This window comes from Lissotriton vulgaris, chromosome 11 (assembly GCF_964263255.1).
Source record: "Lissotriton vulgaris chromosome 11, aLisVul1.2, whole genome shotgun sequence".
Lineage (NCBI taxonomy): Eukaryota > Metazoa > Chordata > Amphibia > Caudata > Salamandridae > Lissotriton > Lissotriton vulgaris.
This window is the reverse complement of record NC_141699.1, coordinates 644,267,831-644,290,151: the sequence shown is the minus strand read 5'-3', so window position 1 is coordinate 644,290,151 and position 22,321 is coordinate 644,267,831.

The window sequence follows — 22,321 nt, the reverse complement described above, 5'->3', positions numbered from 1 at the left end:
AGAAAATTGGACGGCGGCCTTTTTAATTTTTGCCAGCGTCTATTGTGAGAAATTCCCTGAGCGCTGCGTGTCCCTGTTTAAATACATGGATGTTATACGTAAGGCTCAGCTAACCAGGAATGATTATGCGTGGGCCCAATATGATGAGGAGTTCAGGGCACGAATGGCTTGGGATCCTGAAGCGAAATGGGGGGAGTTGGACTCTGACCTTTGGCAGCAAACGATGGGCTCGTCTGCCTCTGGTAAAACCATTTTTACGGCCAGTGGTCTTCCTATATTGTATCGTCCCTTTCAGTCCCGTCCCACCCGGGGAGGGGTGGGGGCCGTCTCTTCCGCCCAGTCGCCCATCGGCACATGCTGGGATTTTAATACGGGGACCTGTACCAGACAGTTTTGTAAATTCCGCCATGAATGTTCCCAATGTGGGAGGAAGAGTCATCCATTGTCCCGCTGCTGGGGTCCTAGGACCCCAGGGCCCCAGGGTTCCCAACAAAGTTCAGGAACTTTCGTGCCACCACAACAACCCCCAGCTCCCAGGGGAGGGAAAGGTTCATCTGGAGCTGGGCCCAAAGGCTCGTACTCCGGTTAACGTAACTAGATTGGCCGCGGCGTTGCGGGACTATGAGCCTGCGGAGCTGCGGTCGGTCTTGTTGTTGGGTTTTCAGGTGGGGTTTCGCTTGGGGTATGAGGGACCGCGTTTAAGGCGTTGGTCCAAGAATTTAAAGTCAGCGAGCGAACACCCAGACATTGTACAGGCGAAATTGGACAAAGAAGTGAGTGAGGGTCGGATGGCGGGCCCGTTTGATGACTGGCCTCTGGCGAACCTTATCGTGTCCCCAATTGGTGTAGTCCCTAAGAAGGAGCCTGGTCAGTTCCGGCTCATTCAACACCTGTCATGGCCGGACGGTGAGTCCGTAAATGATTTCATTGACCCGGAAGCTGCATCGGTGTCTTATTCCTCTGTGGATGTAGCCATGCAGCTGGTTGTCTTGGCGGGCCCTGACGCCCTGATGGCAAAATGCGACATTAAGTCCGCATTTCGGCTCCTTCCAGTCCATCCTGAGGACTGGTGTCTTCTGGGCATCCATTTCCTTGGGAAATGGTACGTGGACAAGGCGTTGCCAATGGGCTGTTCTATGTCCTGTGCTTTGTTCGAAACTTTCAGCACCTTTCTTCAATGGTGGTTTACTACACAGAGTGGCCATGACCTTGTCACTCATTATTTGGACGATTTCTTTTTTGTAGGTGCTGCCAATTCCTTAGCCTGCCATGCGGCTCTCACATCTTTTCAATCACTGATGAGTTACTTGGGTGTGCCATTGGCTCCAGAGAAGACCATGGGTCCTTGTGCGACCATGTCTTTTTTGGGGATTGAGCTTGACTCTCATGTGATGCAGGCTCGTCTTCCATTGGACAAGAAACAGAAAATGCTTGAGCTGGTTGGAACTATGTTGGGGAAAGAGAAGGTGTTTGTGAGGGAGATACAGGTTTTGCTGGGACACCTTAATTTTGCCTGCAGAGTGGTTCGGGCGGGTAGGACTTTTTGTAGGCGGTTAGGCAGAGCCTTGTCTGGTCATTCCCTTCCACATCATAGAGTGAGACTGTCTGCGGGGGTGAAAGAGGACTTGCGTATGTGGGTCTTCTTTTTACATTCCTTCAATGGTGTGCCTTTGTGTTGGGAGGTGGATTGGTGTTGGGAGGTACAAATCTTCTCTGATGCCGCTGGTAGTGAGGGTTTTGGTATTTACTGGAAAGGACGGTGGTGTGCTCAACAGTGGCCCATCCAATGGAAGAATGGTGGTAGAAGTATTGCCTTTCTGGAACTTTTTCCTGTGGTTGTGGCGGTCACACTGTGGGGGGCGGAGTTGGCCCACAAGAAGGTCCTCTTTCGGATTGATAATATGGCTGTGGTTCAGGTGATTAACAAACAGTCGGCCAGAGACCCCCAGATTTTGAAACTTCTGAGAGTGTTTGTGTTGGGTTGTCTGAAACATGATATTGGTTTTCGGGCCCTTCACGTGCCTGGCGTGGACAATGACATTGCGGATGCTTTGTCTCGTTCACAGTGGGAGAGATTCCGTGGGCTTGCTTTGGAGGCAGACGAGGAGCCGACTCCCATGCCGGAACGCCTTTGGACGATAGGCAACACCGGGTCCTTCACTTGGTTTTAGGTTCCCTGGCCCCTTCCACGAGGACGGCGTATGAGTTAGCCTGGAAGGAGTTTTTGGAGTCAGGCGCTTGTCGGAGGGACCTGGATTGGCAGAGGTCAGAAGATGTGGTACAGTTTATTTTGGTGTTGATGGATAAGAAGTTGTCTAGAATTACTATATCTGGAAAACTAGCTGGAGTTTCTTTCATGGGTAAGCTTTTGTGGGGTTACTCTCCGTCGGCTGGGGAGTTGGGTAGGAGAATGTTGGAAGGTTGGTCTAGAGAGAGTGGTGCTATTCGCTCTGTGCGTTCTCCTTTGTCGTGGCAAAAGCTGTTTCAGGTTGTTTCTGTCCTACCGGTTGTGTGTACTGACCGAGTGGAAGCGTGTTTGTTTGCCACGTTGATGGTGTGGATGTTTTTTGGAGCTTTTCGGGTGTCTGAATTGCTTGGCAACAGGTCCTCTCCTGGCCTTTTGTGGGGGGATGTTCAGATCACGGAGCGGGGGGTCCACATCTGGCTCTCACACTCCAAAACGGATCAGAGAAGTTTGGGGAGGGGTGTCTGGTTAGAATCGGTGTCACCTCAGGAAACGCCCCCTTTACATTGGGCTCTTTGTTGGAGGGAACTGTCGGGTGGGTTGGTGGATCTTCGAGTTTTTCAACATGCCAATGGATCTAGTGTGACGAACTATCAACTGCGCATGGTGCTGCGTAAAGCGCTGCGACATATTGGTTTGGATGGGTCTTCATACGGTACTCATTCTTTTCGGATTGGGGCAGCCACAGAGGCCTTCCACAGGGGATGGTCGAGGGAGGACATCATGGGTCTGGGGCGCTGGACTTCTAACTGTTTTCGGCGCTATGTTCGTAATGAGCCTCCTGGAGCGCTGGCGTCCTCCTCTGTTTTGCCTATCTGACTCTGTTTTCTTTTTCAGGTTCTGTGGCTGGTCCTCGGGCTGCTTTCGTTACAGTTTGGATCGTGGGCCATTCGTTCATTAAGAGAGCCCAAGTGCAAGCCCGACAGAGTTATTTTGGTTCCTCGTTGGGGTTTAATGACAGTTTGTTTAATGTGGTTTGGAAGGGAAAGGGGGGGATGTTGTGGAAAGAACTTATACCTGCCTTGAATTCTTGGTTGGTAGGGGGGGTTTGCCCGGACGTCCTGGTGATTCATTTGGGTGAGAATGACATGGGTTCTGTCAAAGGGGTTGTCCTGCTCCGGGCGATTAAGAAGGACTTGGCTTTATTACACAGTCAGTGGTCGGGTTGTCATGTCATCTGGACGGAAATGGTGCCGCGGAGGGTTTGGAGGTATGCGGTGAAACCGAAGGCGGTGGACAAATCCCGGAGGAAGGTGAATTTGGAGGTTTCCCGTTTTTGTAGAGACCTGGGTTTCGGTCGCATCGTCCATAGTGACATTAAATACGATGCGGTGGAATTTTTTCGGGGGGATGGTGTACACCTGTCACGTATGGGTATGGACCTGTATCTTCTGGAGTTGCGGGAGGTTCTATCTCGCTGTTTGACGGTACGTCAGTTGGCTGGTGAGTAAGTGGTAGTCGGTTTCTGTAGTTTTATTTTTCCTTCCTCTTATTCCCGGGTCTCCCTCGTACCCCCCCCCCTCCCCCGCCCCGGTTTTAGGCGGTTGGGGGGGCAGAAAGGTGGGGCTCTCTCCGTATCAGTCTTTCACCCCACGGCTTTCTGGTTGGCGGTTTTGCTATGTGATCGTCAGTTTTGGGCCAAGTTGGACCCGTTAGTTGTATCGGTTATTGTTTGGGGATTGTTCAGTTTGATTGACGTGGGGTTCGGAGAATATGGATCGGGGGATATGTTCAGTTGGTTTATAGTCAGAGATGTAAGATTATATTTATTAGGTGATGTTATAATGTTATAATGTTATTGGGGTTTGTATGGTTTTGTGTTGGGTATGTACGGGTGGGGGTGGGTGTGATGGAGGGTGTGGGGTGGGGGCGGGGCTTGGGGTTTGAAATAAAAACGAACAAAAACTTGGGTTGTGGTTTAGATTGTGAGGCGGTTGCCGAGTTTGTGTATTTTTGTAAATGTGCACCTGTTCCAATAAAGCGGCCTTTTTCACACTTGAAGGGTTTTTGAGTCTGCTCACTCTCCCCCCACCCCTCTCTCCCAAGGGGGGCTTGGGGGAGGGCAGCCGACCACCGGGAGGTCCCCTCCCCCGGGCGGTTTGGGAGATCTGGGTGGGGTATTCTTTCTAGCAGGTTCTTTTTGGGCGTTTTTGGGCTGGTTTAGTAGTGTTGTGCGCTCCCCTATAAATGGGCGGGGCTCCTCGCTCCGGGCACCATTTTAGGCTTGGTGACCTGGTGGCCGGTTGAGCTTAGAATTTTTTGTCCCTCCCTCCCTCCCCTTTTTTGGGATTTTTTATTTATTTCTTTTATTTTGGCTGCTGTTTGAAACATGTGTTCATGGGGTTTTACGTTGTTCTTTGTCGCTTGGGACAGGTGCGTGGCGGTTTTGCTATGTGATCGTCAGTTTTGGGCCAAGTTGGACCCGTTAGTTGTATCGGTTATTGTTTGGGGATTGTTCAGTTTGATTGACGTGGGGTTCGGAGAATATGGATCGGGGGATATGTTCAGTTGGTTTATAGTCAGAGATGTAAGATTATATTTATTAGGTGATGTTATAATGTTATAATGTTATTGGGGTTTGTATGGTTTTGTGTTGGGTATGTACGGGTGGGGGTGGGTGTGATGGAGGGTGTGGGGTGGGGGCGGGGCTTGGGGTTTGAAATAAAAACGAACAAAAACTTGGGTTGTGGTTTAGATTGTGAGGCGGTTGCCGAGTTTGTGTATTTTTGTAAATGTGCACCTGTTCCAATAAAGCGGCCTTTTTCACACTTGAAGGGTTTTTGAGTCTGCTCACTCTCCCCCCACCCCTCTCTCCCAAGCTACAGCCTATGATGATGTTTTATTGTGTTTGAATTCTATCTTAATTCACAAGAAATAATGTAATAATTTAAAAAATGGGTATGATGGAAAGTAATGCATACTTTCAATGCACCCCAGACTATTGTTGTGGTGTTTGTGTGCTGTAATCGAGCCTGAGGAGGGAGACACAGCAAACCCCAGGGTTGTGTCGGTTGCATGGATCTCGCCAGGCTTTCTTACCTGGAATGACTTGCATGCATCAACCTATGGATGAAAGCATAACATTTCCTAATATTTTTGTGAGGAAGAGTTCGGAAACGTGTGAATAATAACAAAAGTGTTACCATAAAGAATTGAAGACCATGTTCTTCGTATAAGCACCTTAGGGATCACATATCTACACACCAGCCCAATCATCTGGATACACTCTTGGGTGGTCAATGTGCTATACAAATTAACATAACACAACATAAAATTACAAACACATAATATTCCTACTCAGTTGCTAATAAAATGGTACCCAGCTTGTGTAGTTGGGCTTATTGCCTGGGACGGGAAAGGGCCAAAAAACACAGTGTTGAAAGATCAAACTTTGCCTTGATTTAAACTATTCTTGGCATGGGGAGCTGTGGTATTTGGGCCTGGCTTTGACTGGCACCCAGGGTAACCTACCAACTGCGGACAGTTTGGAAAACTAGACCCCTAGTGAAGTCCAAATGAATGTCACTACTTTTTCGTATCCAATATGGCCTGCAAAAATTAAACTATGGGTGAAATCACAGAATATCTTCTGATTTCTGTGACTGAAAGTTCTAGAATATTTGAGGAATAACAAATGTCCTATCATCCAGCATTTCCACACATTTGCCAATAAAATAGGAACTTTACTTGTGTGAATGGGCCTATTGTAGGGGACAGGATATGCCCCAAAATGCGATATGGAAATATTAAGAGTTATGATTTGGATTACATTGATTCTTTGGATACGGGTAGGTGTAGTTTTTGGGCCAGGGGTTGGATGACACCAAGGTAGACCTTCCGACACCAGACATTTCTGAAAACTACTTTTTCATATCTAGATTACCCTGCAAATGTTAAAGGTTTTACTAAAATCACAGATATTCCTTGCATTTCTTTGACAATATCTTTCCCAGAATGCCCAGGAAATAAAAAAGACTTTAGCATTTGGAGGGCATTCTGGGTGGTGAGCCACACCACCCTGGATTTCCCTGGGTTTCTAATTTTCATAATTATCCCAGGTTGTCCCAGGACAGTACGGTTTCCCTCGGTACCAGCTGAAGCAAAACCAAACACTGGAGCTACTGAAGAGAAAAGGTGATTGTATGCATTCTTTTGATGTTAGGAGGGTATTCAGGATTTGGAAAAGAGATCCTATCATGGAGCGTGGAAACAAACATGAATGAACCAAACGTAAGTAACGAAGTTGAAAATTATTTTTGAGTTGAATCTTCACTGGAGCAGACTTTTTGGTAACTATTAAGAGTGAACTGTGTCCCCCAAAATATAGTGCTAAATGATATATTTGCATTCTGCGTAATTACATATAATTTCACTTAATTTTCTTGAAATTTCCCATAATTGCATTAAAGCAAATTATGTGAACTTTGCACATCCCTAAATTGGACGTAAAGTAGTTTAATAAGACAGACATTGTTTTTTATATCTGCAGCATTTTAAACAGACTGTGTCATATTTTCATAAACACATTCGAGAGGTTACCTTTTATGGATGACTATTTTCCAGCAATACATTTCTCCATTTTCATGCACATAGGAATGAAAAGTCTGATTTTAATCTACACATTAACAACAGATGTGCAGCTCAGAACAGCAAACCCACACACCAGCATGTTTTGTTCCAGCCTTGATCATCTTAATGTTTGTTTCAGTTTCATCAAATGTCGAAAAAATACACCACAATGTCATCACTTTCCAAATGCTTTGTTAAGGGTTTGTTTGCACTGGGGCTTTAGGAGATACAGTTTGGGAATTTTCTAATGCTCATCTCACCAAGGATCACCACTGGCATGGCTACTAAGGTGGATGTCGCAAGAGAGAGCAGGTTTATGGCAGAGTGAAGTGATGCTACTCACCCCAGGGTGTGAGTGCGTCTACCAGCAGGAGCTGTGCCCCAGCTATGGAACACAGCGTGTGTGCCACTGTAGGTGGACTATTTGAGGTACATGGGGCAATTCATAAAAGGTAACTTACACTTCCAGGTAATTTACTTATGTAATTTACTCTTATACGTTTGAATAATATTACCACTTTCGGCTACCCACAAAATCTAAGTGTAAAGCTATTGAATTAAATTCAAATGACTTTATTTGATTGCTTTATAAGACAATCATAAAAGTACACATTAGCAATACAATTATTTAAAAACTGTAAAAATGTAGATATATATACAAAACTATGAAAATCATCATACAAAACGATTATATTATAGACAATGATTACAATACAATTGTTTTCCTGTGGCTAAATACTTTTTTTTAAAAAACATATCCTCCGGGTACTATTCAAAACTGTAGACTTACACATCTCCACCCCTGAAAAAGGAGGTAGAGTCATATGTATGCATTTAAGTTACTACAGCCTACTCAGTTCAGCACTTCACTAGCAATATCCTTCCATTGAAATTAAAGGAGGTAGAGACTAAAAATAAAACCCCCTAGAAAATAATGTTGATTTAAATTAAACATTTAAAATACTGAAATATATGAATACATATAATTTACTGGAAACAATATTTAAAAATAAAACATATTAATTATTTAATTATAGACTTTTTGCCAACCTTTATTAAATTTAAAATTAGCGTAAGATTAGATTTTCTTTTTACAACTAAATTACTTTTAATTAACAACATGTTCAATATTTATTAAAGCATAACAAAAATCATTTCTTTACTTAAGATAGGATTTCTTTTAATTATTTGAACTTCAGAAAAACACATTTCATATAATATAATATAATTAAATGATTTAACAATTTAATAAAAAAATTAAGTTAATACTGCTGCAGCATGTTTTTCTTTTTTCCTACAATTAAAATACATATATAAAATGAATTCACAAATGTATTTATCCTACAAATATTTTAACTCATTTTTTTCAAGTTTAGTAAACTTTTTTACTTTTCCTTATAACTACCATAAGAGATCTCCACCCTGAAAGCTGAGTCTCCCTATGACAAATTATATGTCTCAGTGTTGGTATGTAGCACTGTACACAGTTCTGTAATAAATAGAAAATTTATATTGCTTCCCGCATTGTTAATAAACTTACAGTAAAACAAATGCACCTTGCAGAAACTCCAATGTATGGTACAACTGCCCCCACACTTTTAGCAAAATTGGCATTAGCAAAATATTAGAAACAAGATTTACTTAGTCACAGTTTAATATGACAAATATGGAATTATATCCGTTTCAACCATGTATTCCATAGGGTACTCTCTCTGCCAATGTCCTTTTATTTGTTAGATAAGACAGCAGAATGGAAATTCAATGTCATGAATCAAAACACCTATGATGTCCGGAAACGACTATTTTTTAGCTTTAGACAACAGTTTGCAGTTTATTAACCCTTTCCATGCGGCCGCGATTCCCCTGGTGTGCTGTAAACAACACGAACAGGGGCGGGCCGTGACGAACCCCAGCCGTCATCAGCACACGAGCACCGTAGTAGCATGGAAGGGGTTAAACCAGCCAGATGCATCTTTACAATTCTCAAAGCTGAATTAGAAGAAACAACATCATATGCTGCAGATCTGGTCTATGTTTCATTTCTCCAAACGCACTCCTTGTAATCATCTCAATGGCTTTCTTTCATACCTCATTTCTCACCAGGAATGGATTGAGTGGAGGGGAAACACATGGATTTGCTTGCTTGCATTAGCTGCCCTGATTCTTGCCAGGTTCAGTAAGCCAAAACAGCTAAATGAGGTATTTGGGGAGAAGGCAGGTTTCTTTCACCAATTTAATCCTTTCGCTGCTGATGACGAGCTCAGCTCGTCATCACCCACGGGTGTCGTGTGCTGATGACGAGCTGAGCTCGTCATGGAAACAGCAAAATGGCAATTTCCAGCACACGGCAAAAATCATAGCAGCAGCCATGTGGTTAATAACTCAATAAATGATATCAGTTTTCATTTAGAAAATAAAAAACGACCACACCGTGGATTGATGAAAATTACGAAATAGCATGTATATTAAAAGGTGAAAAAGAAGAATGTTTTCGGTAGTCTTAAAACAGGAAATCTAGACATCTATCCTAATTATTATTAGATCTACTGCCTGCTTTAGCCTGGTGATATAATTTATATTTTCTTTACTAATATATGGGTCTGGTGCAGCAAGGTCTGTAATTAAAGGACGATGGGTCACAGTATTTCAGTGTATGGAGATCATGCAAGCATCAAGCGAATGAGCATTTTCCACTGACTTTTGGCAACTTTAAAATATAATTTTTCTGCAAACATATTTATGACCCTTAAGAAAAGGATTATATGTGACCCTGGTCTACAGCGCTTCTGTTTTAAAACTTTTAAAATCAACTCTAACAATTTTTTTCAGGATTCTTATGATTTGCTCATTCAAGCACATACTAAAAAGTAATCAGAGTAATTTGAGTAAATGTGAAAATTCTGTGAAAATAAAACGCCGCTACTTGCCGGGAGTAAGTCGGGGGAATCCTAGCCCAAGGTCACATTTAGAGGGCACATGTGAATGCTTGAGCTCGCTATGTGTGTTCTTTGCATTTAGCACTATTTCTTAGCGCAAAATGCTTCCTTACATCCATTTTGGGTGTGAGGGGGTATTTGTGCAATAAGAAATAGTGCTAAATGCAGAAATACGCTACTTGCGTAATTTCATGTAATCTCATGGAATTTTTAGGTTAATTCCGCCTGATGCACTATACAGAATTATGTGAGTTACACCCACCCCTAACAGTGATGCCCGCATGTTGAAGGTCGTATATCTACAGAAATGTACTGGAAAAAGAACTCTACACAAAAATGTGTATGTAGACAGTGCTGAAGTTATGTTTAGGGTGAATACCTCACCCCATATCACTAAGTACACAGGACCTCATTAATGGCATTTTGGCGTAGGGTAATCCAGCAATGCACCCTGCAGTGATGCCCAATGCCAAAGTGAAAGGACAGGAATGCACAGTAATTAACCCGTTTACTGCGGCCCCGATTTTCACGCAGTGCGGCACTTCCGCAAAAGGCCGGGGCAGCATTGGCCATTGGCCGACGGCAGCACTGGGGAGGTAGGGCTGCCGTCGGCCAATGGCCGACGGCAGCAAGGAAGGGGTTAAGCAATATGGGGCATTCCTGTCCTTTCTGCCTATGGTAACGCTGTTTTGACAGCCTAGCTGCAACGTAATCACCCTTGCAAGGGTGCAAGGGTGCATTCATTGCAGGCAGGATTGTTTATGTGCAGGAAGGCGCACCTTCCTGCACAAAAACAAGCCTATGAGGTGTTTTCCACTGTTTATTTATTCTGTAGCACACATGAAAAGAGGAACAAAACAAGCAGAAATAAACATACTTCTCCTTGTTACACCTCACCTTGTGAGGTTTACGGATTTGGTGCTTCCCCAGGTTTACATCACTTTGTAAATCGGAGGCCGCGTCAAATTCCATTTGTGCTGCATGGGGAACCAACCGCAACACGCATGGAATGCCTCCAGGGCACAAAGCAAGGCAACATAGCGGTTTGCGAAGCGTCGCCTTACTCATGATTTAAGAGGTCACTCAAAGCCTTGCAAGGTGACTTTGCATTGCTTCATTAATCTTTCTGAGAGCCCTGCATCATGCATGTACCACTTTATGTGGTGTAAAAGTGATGCAGGGCTGTCATAAATTTGCCACCCAGTTTCCATTCTTGAGATTTTAACCTACTATCATTGTTCTCAGGTTGGTGATCTAGTTAAGTGAACAGAAACAAACCTAGACCAAAAGAACCAGAATGATTAAGTTTGACATGTCAAAGCCTAGGAATGGAAACAGTGTCAACAATGACATGGATTCAGGTGGTGGTTGAAGGTGGGAGGCTGAAATTAACACTGTCTTGTTTAACATACTACAGGGCATATTTATAAGGGGATTGTGCCCCCAGAACGCCATTTTTTATAATGTGCTGTTGGTGCAATGCCCTGCACCATATTTACAAAGTGGCATTAAGCCACCTTTTGTGGATTAACGCCAATTTGTAGATATGGTTCCCTTTCACGAAGGTATCTAAGTGAAATGGGCGTACAATGGGTGTTGCTGTGGGCGTTCCACCGCTACACCCATTGCTTTTTGGCACTGCCCCAGATTTACAAGGATCTATAAAACTGAGGCAGTGCCAAAAATGAACGCAATGCAAGAGCAGGCATTAGAATGGCACAACGAGGAGAAAAACTTTTATTTCTCCTCGTTTTTTGCTTTTTCTATGTGTGCTGCAGAATGCAGCACGTAGAAGTAACAAATCGTCATATGGCTGAGATACCCGCCACCCCCTCTCGACACAAACCCCAAGGATGGGAAACCGGAAACGGTTCTGAACTTTTGGAAGGCGGGAGGGAGTGACCCTCCCGGCCGTATTTATTAAAATATGAAACAAAATTAAAACATTAAAATAACAGTTTCATATTATGTACAATTTCATTTCCACATTACGATGTTTGGCTAACCGTAACAAATCTCTAATACAAAGGTTCTCCTAGCCGAACTAACATCCTACAAAACATTTGACTTGAAATTGTACATCCTAACGTTAAGGGCCAACGGCAAGGTCGTAACCGGGGTCAGATCCCTAAACCAGAAATACCCCCCTCACTTGTGAGGGGAGCGACCGCACAGAGGCGTACCTCAAGTGCATCTACCAATTTCCCTTTGACTTGACGGGGGGCCCCAATGAACTCGATGCCATTTAACGGTCGACCGAGGACTCGTGTGAGGTGTCTAAAAGGTAGCGTAAACCCCCTCCCGAACCCCACACAACTTACCCCATCTGCCGTCGCAGATGTCCTGGCCCCGGGAAATTCCCCAGGAGGGCCCGTAGCCCCTCCTATCCAGGAAGGGGCCTTGACCGCCTTTCCTTTCCTTCCGGCGGCCCATCCTTAGAAGGGACCGCCTCCCCGTTGAGGGGCCAATGGCCACCTCCCCCAAGCGCTCCCATCCGTAATGGGTGACGCCCCCCCATAGGGATCTTCCAATTACTGCTCACCGATCATGACCTTACCGCCACAGGCCGGATAGTTGACCGGCTATCCGGACCCCCCACAACAAATCCTACCTAAAGGTCATGGTTTAAACTCTTTAGCCAAGCTATGAGGTCACCTATGAGTAACTCATTGCCCACCCGGGACAAATGACCCCATCCCCCAAATACATACTGTCCCCCCTGATACAACCATGCGGAACAGAATGCAGTGTACTTGAACGAAACAATCTACTCAATTTGTTATTTACTTTCTTTACTGAATGATTCAGAGCAGAAACCGAAATAGCCCCCCGCCACACTTTCCGTGGAATCATATGGGACCATGCAATTGTGCACCCTGGAACTCTTCTTGCCAATCAACTTACTGTGGAGAGCACTGCCTCGAGAAGAAGTCGTCTACCAGTGGCCACCAAATCGTTGCCCCCAAGATGGACTATGATTATAGACGGCGGTGACCTTGTCTGCCCTAACAAACCCTCAAAAAAGGATTGAAACTGGTCAATACAGAGCCCGCCCCTTCCGTAGAAGGTCACCCTGTACCCGTATTCCCCAGCCATGTGAATCATATCACCTGCTTTGAATACGTCCGCGGCCCGCCTCACGTATGAGTGGCCCACGACCCACACCTCCTTTTTCGCAGCCGGTGATGTCTGACCGCTGGTCCCCAGGTGTCGGGTCGACTGCACAGTCCGCCCCGCCTCGTAAGCTTGCGCAACTGAAAACCAAACAAAAACAGGAAGCGTGAGTACATCATTACAGCTTCACAACATGTGCAACCGCACATACCTTTTGTAACAGTTCGAGGACCAACGCCCCAAACGTTTTACTTTCCCAACACTCAGACCCCTGGCTGTAGCCTCAGTAGCAGCCCCTATCCGAAAGGAATGGGTCCCGAACTCGCTGGGGTTCAAGCCCGCGGCCGAAATTGACATCGCAAGCACCCGCTGGAACTGAAACCTCGTCAGTGGGGTGGCGTCAGCGTGTCTCAACAAGGTCCCCCCCCATGATGCCACCCCCTGCTCTAAATATTCCTCTACGCAAACAACAGGGCACCTGGAAGACCCGGGAATCCTCTGAATGATTATGCAGTCCCCAACCGCGCCCTGATCGGTTTTGGACCTGACAAACGAGACAGTCATCGTCTCAACCTTGACCTGAACGTGCTCCCGGCACAGTCCCCCCATCGTATCCTGCTTGTTCCTTGCCACTAGTTCGCTTATCCGCATAGCCCCATGGAATGCCAGCGCAAATGCGGCTCGGAATAACACTGTTTCATACTGGGATGAACACGTTGCAGGGAGTACGGACAATAACAGGGCCAGCCTATCCAAACCTATCGGGTGCCTCTCATCTACTCTGCGACCCTCAAGGCGTTGCCACCCACGTAGCGCTTTCTGCACCACGAAAGACGCTGTCGGGTCCTGGATCCCATGAGCCTTTGCCATAAAGGAAATGGCGGCCCGATGCCTCTGGGCCGTAGCTACTGATTTGCCTGCCTGATGTAAAGACAGCAACAATTTTACGACAGGCTCTTCCTGTCCCCAAAGCTCCCCCCCAGCAGAACCCAAAAAGGACCAATAGGAACGGAACGCCCCTTCATATGCCTTCCTTGTCCTGGGTGCTAAACTCTCTCCCACGAGGTTTTGTAGTTCGGGGCACCGAGAGACCAGAGAGCTTCGGGAAAGGGTGCCGCCACCGGGTCCGCTGTGGGCAGAAAACCCCAGAAGGCCTGCATACGGAAACGAGAAAGCGCATCAGCCGCCTGGTTCAGTACCCCCGGGACATGTCTTGCCCTAAAGAGCACATTCAACTGCATACACCATAACACAATTTCTTTGAGCAGTCTCAGAATCCATTTGCAACGTGCTGCCTGACTATTGATACACTCAACCACAGTCATGTTATCAGACCAGAACACCACAGAGTGATCCCGAAACCCCTCCGGCCATGTTTTCAAGGCCACCAAAATAGGGAAGAGTTCAAGAAAAGCAATTTTACTCGTCAGCCCGCATTCGTGCCACCATGACGGCCACTTTTGAGCCGACCATTGTGTACCAAATATGGCACCAAAACCTATACTCCCCGCCGAATCTGTCCAAAGCCCCAGCTCCTCGGAGGACACCGCCGGTTTGTTCCAGACAATTCGACCATTGAAATCCGCCAGAAATGCCAACCAAATGCGCATGTCCTGGCGAACCTCTGCCGAGAGCCTCGTGCGGTGATGTCCTTCCTTCAGGCCGACCATGGCTTGTGCAATCGAGCGGGAAAAGGGACGGGCCATTGGCATTACTCTCAGGGCAAAATTCAACTGGCCCACCACTTGTTGCAATTGATGTAAATTTACTTTCGTCGCACGAATACATGTTTCAAGGGATGCCCTGAATTTTAACACTTTTTCTCTGGGTAATCTAAAACAACCTTCTTCCGAGTCGAGCTCGATCCCGAGAAACTCGAGCAAAGTTGAGGGACCCACAGTCTTACCTGGCGCCAATGGCACACCAAAATGGTTCATTAAGACACAGAATTCATGTAAGGCCTGTCCACATTCGGGATCCCCAGCTGCCCCCAAGAACAGAAAGTCATCGAGATAATGCATAACATGCTGAAAACCCGTCTCCCTTGTGAATACCCATTGCAGAAAACAACTGAATTTTTCAAAATAGGCACAGGATATAGAGCACCCCATCGGCATACATCTATCCATGTAATAGCGACCCTGAAACATAAAACCAAGGAGACGCTGATCGTCTGGGTGCACCGGGAGCAACCGGAACGCTGACTCGATGTCTGATTTTGCCATCAGCGCCCCGGGCCCCAGGCGATTCAGCATGGCGACGGCCTCATCGAAAGATGCGTACCGCACCGAACACACTTCCGGGTCTATCGCATCATTCACGGAAAGCCCACGTGGGGCTGACAAGTTATGTATTAGCCTAAACTCACCCGGGTCCTTCTTGGGGACCACCCCTGGAGGGAAACAAACAAAGTTAGCAACCGGTGGCAAATCAAATGGACCGGCGACACGACCCCGAGTCACCTCTTTCCCAATCTTTGCCTGTACCACCGCCGTATGCTGCAAGACCGACAGTTGGTTGTTACAGTGTGCTACACCCTGAAAATCCCCCACTGGGATGCGGAAACCATATGAAAACCCATCCCGCAACACCCCAGCGGAAGCATGATCCGGGTATTCGTTGAGCCAAGGAATCATTGCCATGGTATCAATCGGGGTAGGTAGAGGCGCCCCTCGGACTATTTCAGACCTGTTTGGCGCTTCCCCTACCACCATTATCACCCGTCTTGGCTCTGCACATGGACTCAGGATGGGAAGACTGCCCACACCCTCCACATTCATGTCTGAACTTGCATGACCCCTGGGGCCTCGTACATTTTCCCCTGTTAAAATTCCAACAAATGCCCTTTTTACCTGTGTTGCCACTCGACTTCGAGTGGTGCTCGTTACCTGCACCCGTCCGAAAGGGTGTCCCAGAGGATTGGCGGGACGATTCACCCCCGCTACTCCCTGACAAAGGCACTTTTAACATTCCTGAACTCTCCATTTTCTGCCACGAGATGGAGTCGAAACAATCCCATGTTAGAGCTGTGTCATGCTCTTTAGCTTTTCTAAAAATATTGTCATAACAGAACCACTGATTGCCCTCGTACGCCAGAGAATACTCCATGATACGTGACTGGTAAATAGGCAACTCGGTCAACAATTCGGGCCTGCGCTCACCCATGATGGAGGTAAAAATGCCCCACGCTCTGCCCCAAGTACCTATGCTTTCGTCAACCTTAAAGGCGGCCATCTTTGCGCGCCAAACACTCGGATGCATGAGCTCCTTTTGGCTCTTCACATGCTCCATCTCGTAATGGTCGGTAAGCAAAGAAAATATGTTCACATACTTATTCGCCCAAATCTTTTCCTTAATTTCCAGTGGAACATGCTGGGCCACTTTCTCCCTTCGTGAAGGTACAGACCCCTCCCCCGCAATCGGCAATGGCCGCTTACCTGAACTAGATGCTGCATTTGCTGCCGAGCTTGGGCCTGCTGCATCTTCAGCCGCCGGAACCTGCGGGGGAACAGAAGATGGTGCCTTCACAGCCTCTCTAGATTCCCGCAGTTGTCTCAATACTGCCCGGGCGTCGTCAGCCGTGGTGCCCTCACTATCTTTTCCCAACCACGCTGCTAATTGCGCCGCCAACTCGGGAGGCATATCTTCCCCGTTCACGGGGGTGACCACCACGGGGATCGGATGCCCCTCCTTCGGAACCGGTGTTGTCTCTTCAAGTGGAGTATCGGGAACCGGGGTTTCCCCCCCAAGTGCCCCCCTTTTGGACCTCTTGCCTCTCCCGCCAGGGACTACTCCTGGCAAAGCTGGTCCGATGACTCGCTTCGGTCCTCCCTCCCCATTCTTAGCCGCCATCTGCTTCTTCAAATCGGCTACCTCCTTTATGAGCATGCGGAGCATCTGATCGGTCCCGACCCGCTTTCCGACCTTCTTGCCCGGCATTCTCAAGCGAAGATATCTGTAAAACAAAGAGAAAGATTACAACGCTCAAAATTGGCTCTTCGTTCCGTCTCGAGCTCACGTGCAGCGGGGAGGTGCAGCTTCAGAGCACAGGAACAAGAGGAGGCTTTCTTGACTTGCTGCTCCTTTTATCCGTCTTCGGGCGGGCGTAAACCCGCCTCCGCCTGCCTCCGAGGGCGTGGCCGTCCGCGTCAGTGCCTAGGACAACCCACTCCAGGGCGGGAAAAAGGCGCGCCCCGGCTACGCCACTTCTGGCATACCAGCCGAGACTCGCCTCCCGCCCAAGATGGCCTCCCGGGGGGATCGGGGTCCTCCACCATACGTTCGGGGGGACCGAAGGGTCGCCCCTTTCCATTAGTAACTGTTTATGTGCTGGAAGGCACACCTTCCTGCACATAAACAAAACTTTTCCTGATAAGTAGTCACCCTTGCATTATGACGCAAGGGTGTCTGCATTGGCGCCAGGCATCTATTGTTAGTGCCAGCACTGGGGAAAACAGAAAGGTGCGCCATATTGTTGTAAATACAGTGCATCCCTGCATTTTAGAATTGGCGGAGAGTGGTGCTGCAAAAGTTGCTGCAGCTCCGCGCTCCATCATTTCCTTGTAAATATGCCCCTATATTTTTATTGTTGTTAGCGACATATGAATGAATGAGAGAGCCACTTCTACGGGAATATGGCGCTCTCCTGCTCCCTCCCTGTCACACAACGCAGCACAGCATTTTTGGGTGCTTCCCTGCGTTGCCAGTCAACTTTCAGAATCTGGGCCAACATGTCATCCCGGCTTCCAAGGTGCTTAAAAAGCAAATGTGCCAAAAATGATTTGCTCTAGATTTGACCTTGTTAAAATTGGAGAGGAAAAAAACCGTAGGACGTGCTGTTCGTGCTTTAGTTGTTATATCGAGTCAGGAGCCAACTGGAGTTTCGCCTGACTCAGTATTACCACAGGAATCACATTTTTACCTGGTACGGTATTTTTTTCAGCCTTTACGGTCATTATATAATGCGCTGGGATGTTATATACATGTGCTAAAACAATAACATATGTTTGTCAAAGTAATCACAAACACTCCCCGGTAGCAGCTTTCAGTGATAGCGAATTAAAAAAAACTCATCTATCTCCATTATGCTCCGCTGGAGATGCTTACTGCTAGGCCATTCATTCGACGAAAGATCATTTTAGTTCCGCTTTAAATCCTTCCAGTCCTTTCACCAGAGACACATTAACTAACACATGTCGACTCTTCCTGTTTTCATTGGCGTGTCAGAGGGGTTTTCCACACATGCTTCAGGTCAACGCAATTCTTTCTGTCACAGAAGGAGCTGTTGATTGACGTAAATGCCATCAAAAGTCCTCCTACCTTCCATTTGAAAAACGTGCTTTCATTAGAACTGCCCTCAGTTTGGTTTTCTACGTCATCAACTTTGCGCCCTGTCTTATGTTGCCCTCTGAACACGCGATAGAAAAAAACGTTCATGATGACAAAGAAGAAAACATGCTGTGGTCTTCCTTGGAAGGTTAAGCCATTGTTTTTCGCTGAGTGACTGATAATTACGGTAATGTCTTTAACTATGAAAAGTCACGCACAAATTGTGTCTTATTAGATCACGCTTTTCCTGTGAAATATCAATTACTGATTTTTAGAAGAAAAGACACAAGAGTCATCGGAAGGGGGGACTTAAAGTCAAAACTCTCTGTAAACAAACTTAAAAATATATACTTTTTAGATTCATTACCTGGAAGCCATCGAGCGCCACAACACTCCGAACCCAAAGTATGGTAACCCACAGGAGACGGTACAGCCTTAGTCCCTGCAGCCAGGTACTCAGCACCCCCCCTCCCCCCCCCCACGCTCTTTAAACAAGAAAAACTGTCTTAAATATGATTTTTTTAAATCTAGAATTTGGTAAGTTGAGGACAGTGGTTCAGTAGAAGAGATTTTTTCTCAGTATTTTGCACTTCGTTTTCATTGTTTGAATTTGTTGGGATCATATTTAAAAATGATTTAAATTAAATGAAAATAGACTATACGTGCGGAGCGACAGCTGAACAGTTCTGAGATTTCATATAACAAACAGTGTATTTATTCTGGGCTGTGTGGAAAGCGTTTCTTTGATTTGAAAGAGGCCCGGCGAGCGGCACCCCGGAGCCCCCTGTCATGCCACCCATGATAGAAGTGAAGTGTATACCTCTTGTGTCACCCATTCACGCCTCCTTGCCCCGAGAGGATCGGTGCTGTCTGCGCAGAGGCTTGCACATGGCCCCATCGTCAACACGACAGCCATAGCTGCCCTAAAAAGGAGGAAGAACACCAAGTACCTGCATCGGCATCACAGAGGAGGTCCCAGGAGGCACCCGCAGACACACACACGTGGCCGCCAATATACCCTAGTGCCGACCAGCCTGACAACAAGAGGTCAGTGGCCACCCCTGAAGGCCCAAAGCTCCCACAGGCTGTCCCGCACTCCGTGCCTGCACCGCATGCGAAGTGGGAAAGAACTACTCCCAACATTTGCCAAGTCGCCAGGGAGCGCAACAAATTCCCGAAAATGCTTGAACTGTGCCTGCAGCTACACCCGGGCATTTGCCCCTGCAGTAAGTAGCACAGTCCTGTGACCCCATAGGCAACGGGAGAGAGACACTCGAGGCCCCGCCCTCTTACCACGCAACCAGAAGCACTGGGCAGTCCCTACTCATTGACGGCTGTCCAGAGCGGTGGTGCCACAGGAGGATGTGGTGTCAACGCTGCGGGAGGCCCTGCACCGGTCACTTGCGGTCCGCCTCAACGCCCACGAAAAAGGAGGAAGCCACTTCAGCCAGCGCAGCCCAGCAAGTACCGCCCGTAATGCAATAGCGGGCCATCGGCAGAGAACGCTTGTCGCCCGCCGAATCACTGACAAAATATCGACCTAGAAAATATCGACCAACAGAAATATCGATGCTGAAATATTGAAGGCAAGAATATCGACATCCTATCTACAACAAAGTAAGTACAAAAATATCGAGAAAAAAACATATAGATGTTTAAAATATCGATATTAAAAATATCATTTTTTTCTGTAAAAATATAAATGTATAATAAATTAAATAACACTAATAAATAAAATAAACATAGTTAAAAATATCTAATAATGTTTAAAATTAATAAATAATACATATATAATGATAATACATTAATTAAACATATACAGAAAATATATAATATATACGTACTTAACAATAAGTTTTTATAATTATTTTAATAATTTATAAATTAATAAAACATATTATAAATTGTAAATACATTTACAAACATAAAACAAAAACATAAATAAAAAGTAAATAATTATGTTTCATAAATTAAATAAATTAAATATACTTTTAATATTTTTAAAATAAATTATATACTACATTATCTAAAATTATACAAAACATATTAAATAGCTAAATAAATAAAATTACTATTCAAAATCCATGAGTAAAAAAAGTACAGTAATAAAAATGTTGGATAGCATAGAACTTAAAATTACCATTCCCACTCCAGAAAGCGCAATAGTAGAGAAACCATTGGATAGCGTAGGTGTAAAAATTACTATTCCAACTCCAGAGAGTGCAACAGTAGGGAAAGCGTTGGATAGCGTAGGGGTAAAAACTACTATTCCAACTCCAGAGAGTGCAAGAGTATGGAAAGCGTTGGATAGCGTAGGGGTAAAAATTACTATTCCCACTCCAGAGAGCGCAACAGTAGAGAAACCATGGATAGCGTGGGGGTAAAAAATACTATTCCAACTCAAGAGAGTGCAACAGTAGGGAAAGCGTTGGATAGCGTAGGGGTAAAAATTACTATTCCAACACCAGAGAGTGCAAGAGTAGGGAAAGCGTTGCATAGCGTAGTGGAAAACATTACTATTCCAACTCCAGAGAGTGCAACAGTAGGGAAAGCATTGAATAGCGTGGGGGTAAAAATTACTATTCCAACTTCAGAGAGTATAACAGTAGGGAAAGCGTTGGATAGCGAAGGGGTAAAAATTACTATTCCCACTCCAGAGAGTTCAACAGTAGGGAAAGCGTTGGATAGGGTGGAAGTTAAATATAACATAAATAATTATTGTAAAAAAATGAATTAATAATTTAATTTTTAAATAACTCTACATCATTTGCAAATACCCATTAATAATTACTAAAAACATAATTACAATTGAATAATTAATTAACAATAAATTAACAATAAATACCAATAAATATTAATTGAGTAATAAATATTAATTACCAAATAATAAATATTGGACACTCAAACATTTTTCAAAACAAAAAACATATTAATAATTAAAAATTGATTAACAATAAAAAAATTGTAAACAATAAATGTATTTTTAAATCAAAACATGCTTTGTGTGAAAAAATAATTACAATTAATAAAAATACTTTCCAAATAATAAAAGGTAATTAACAAATAAAAATATGAATTACTAAATAAAAAATAGTAATTACCAATTAAAAAAAATAATTGCCAATTAAAAAATGAAATTACCAATTACAAACCTTAATTGCCAATTAAAAAATCAATTACCAATTAAAATAATTAATTACCAATTAATCATTAATAAAAAATAAAATAATTATCAATACCAATTAAAAAAAACATGAATTAATTACAATTAAATTACTTCCCACCCAATTCCCCTATAAACCCACAACCCGCAACAGAACTTAAATGCAAACATTAATTAAAGTTAATTTACAATTACTAAAAATTAATAATTAATTAACTATAATTAAATTACTTCCCACACTATTCCCCTATAAACCCACAACTCGCGCCAGTACTAAAACATAAAATAATTTAAAAATAACATTATCAATATATAAAAAATAGTACACATAATTTAAAACAAATAAAATACTTAACAAAAAACATATAACACATACATATAAAATACATAATAAAATACATAACAACAAACAAATATTAATATTAGTAACATCGAAATTAGTAACATCGATATATTTGATATCGATATTACTAACTTTGATGTTACTCACATCGATATAAAAAAAATCGATATTACTTACCTTAGGGTCGATATTCTGTCCAACGATATTCTTGACCTCGATATTCTTCACCTTCGATATTTCCAACTCGATATTACTGTAGGTCGATATTTAGGAATCGATATTTAGACTGTGCACCCCGCCCGCCATAACCCCCTCTCTCTCCGGCAGACTGCCCGCACCTGCCTACCACAAGAGGAACAGAAGGGGGCACCTACCAGGCCACCAGCGGATCTCTGCACTTAGTGCTGCCGCGTCTGCCTCCATGCACCCGCTGGGACTCCACAAGATGCAACACAAGAAAAGCGACCACTGTATGAGGGTGTGCGCCATCTACTAGTGTTTACCACACCAATAGTACTACACCAATCACCACTTTCCCCCGCAGGTTCTCCCGGCTTCAAAAGCATGAAGGGACCTGCCTTACCGTCCCTCATATGTCTCACACTGTAGGCCGTGTCCCTACA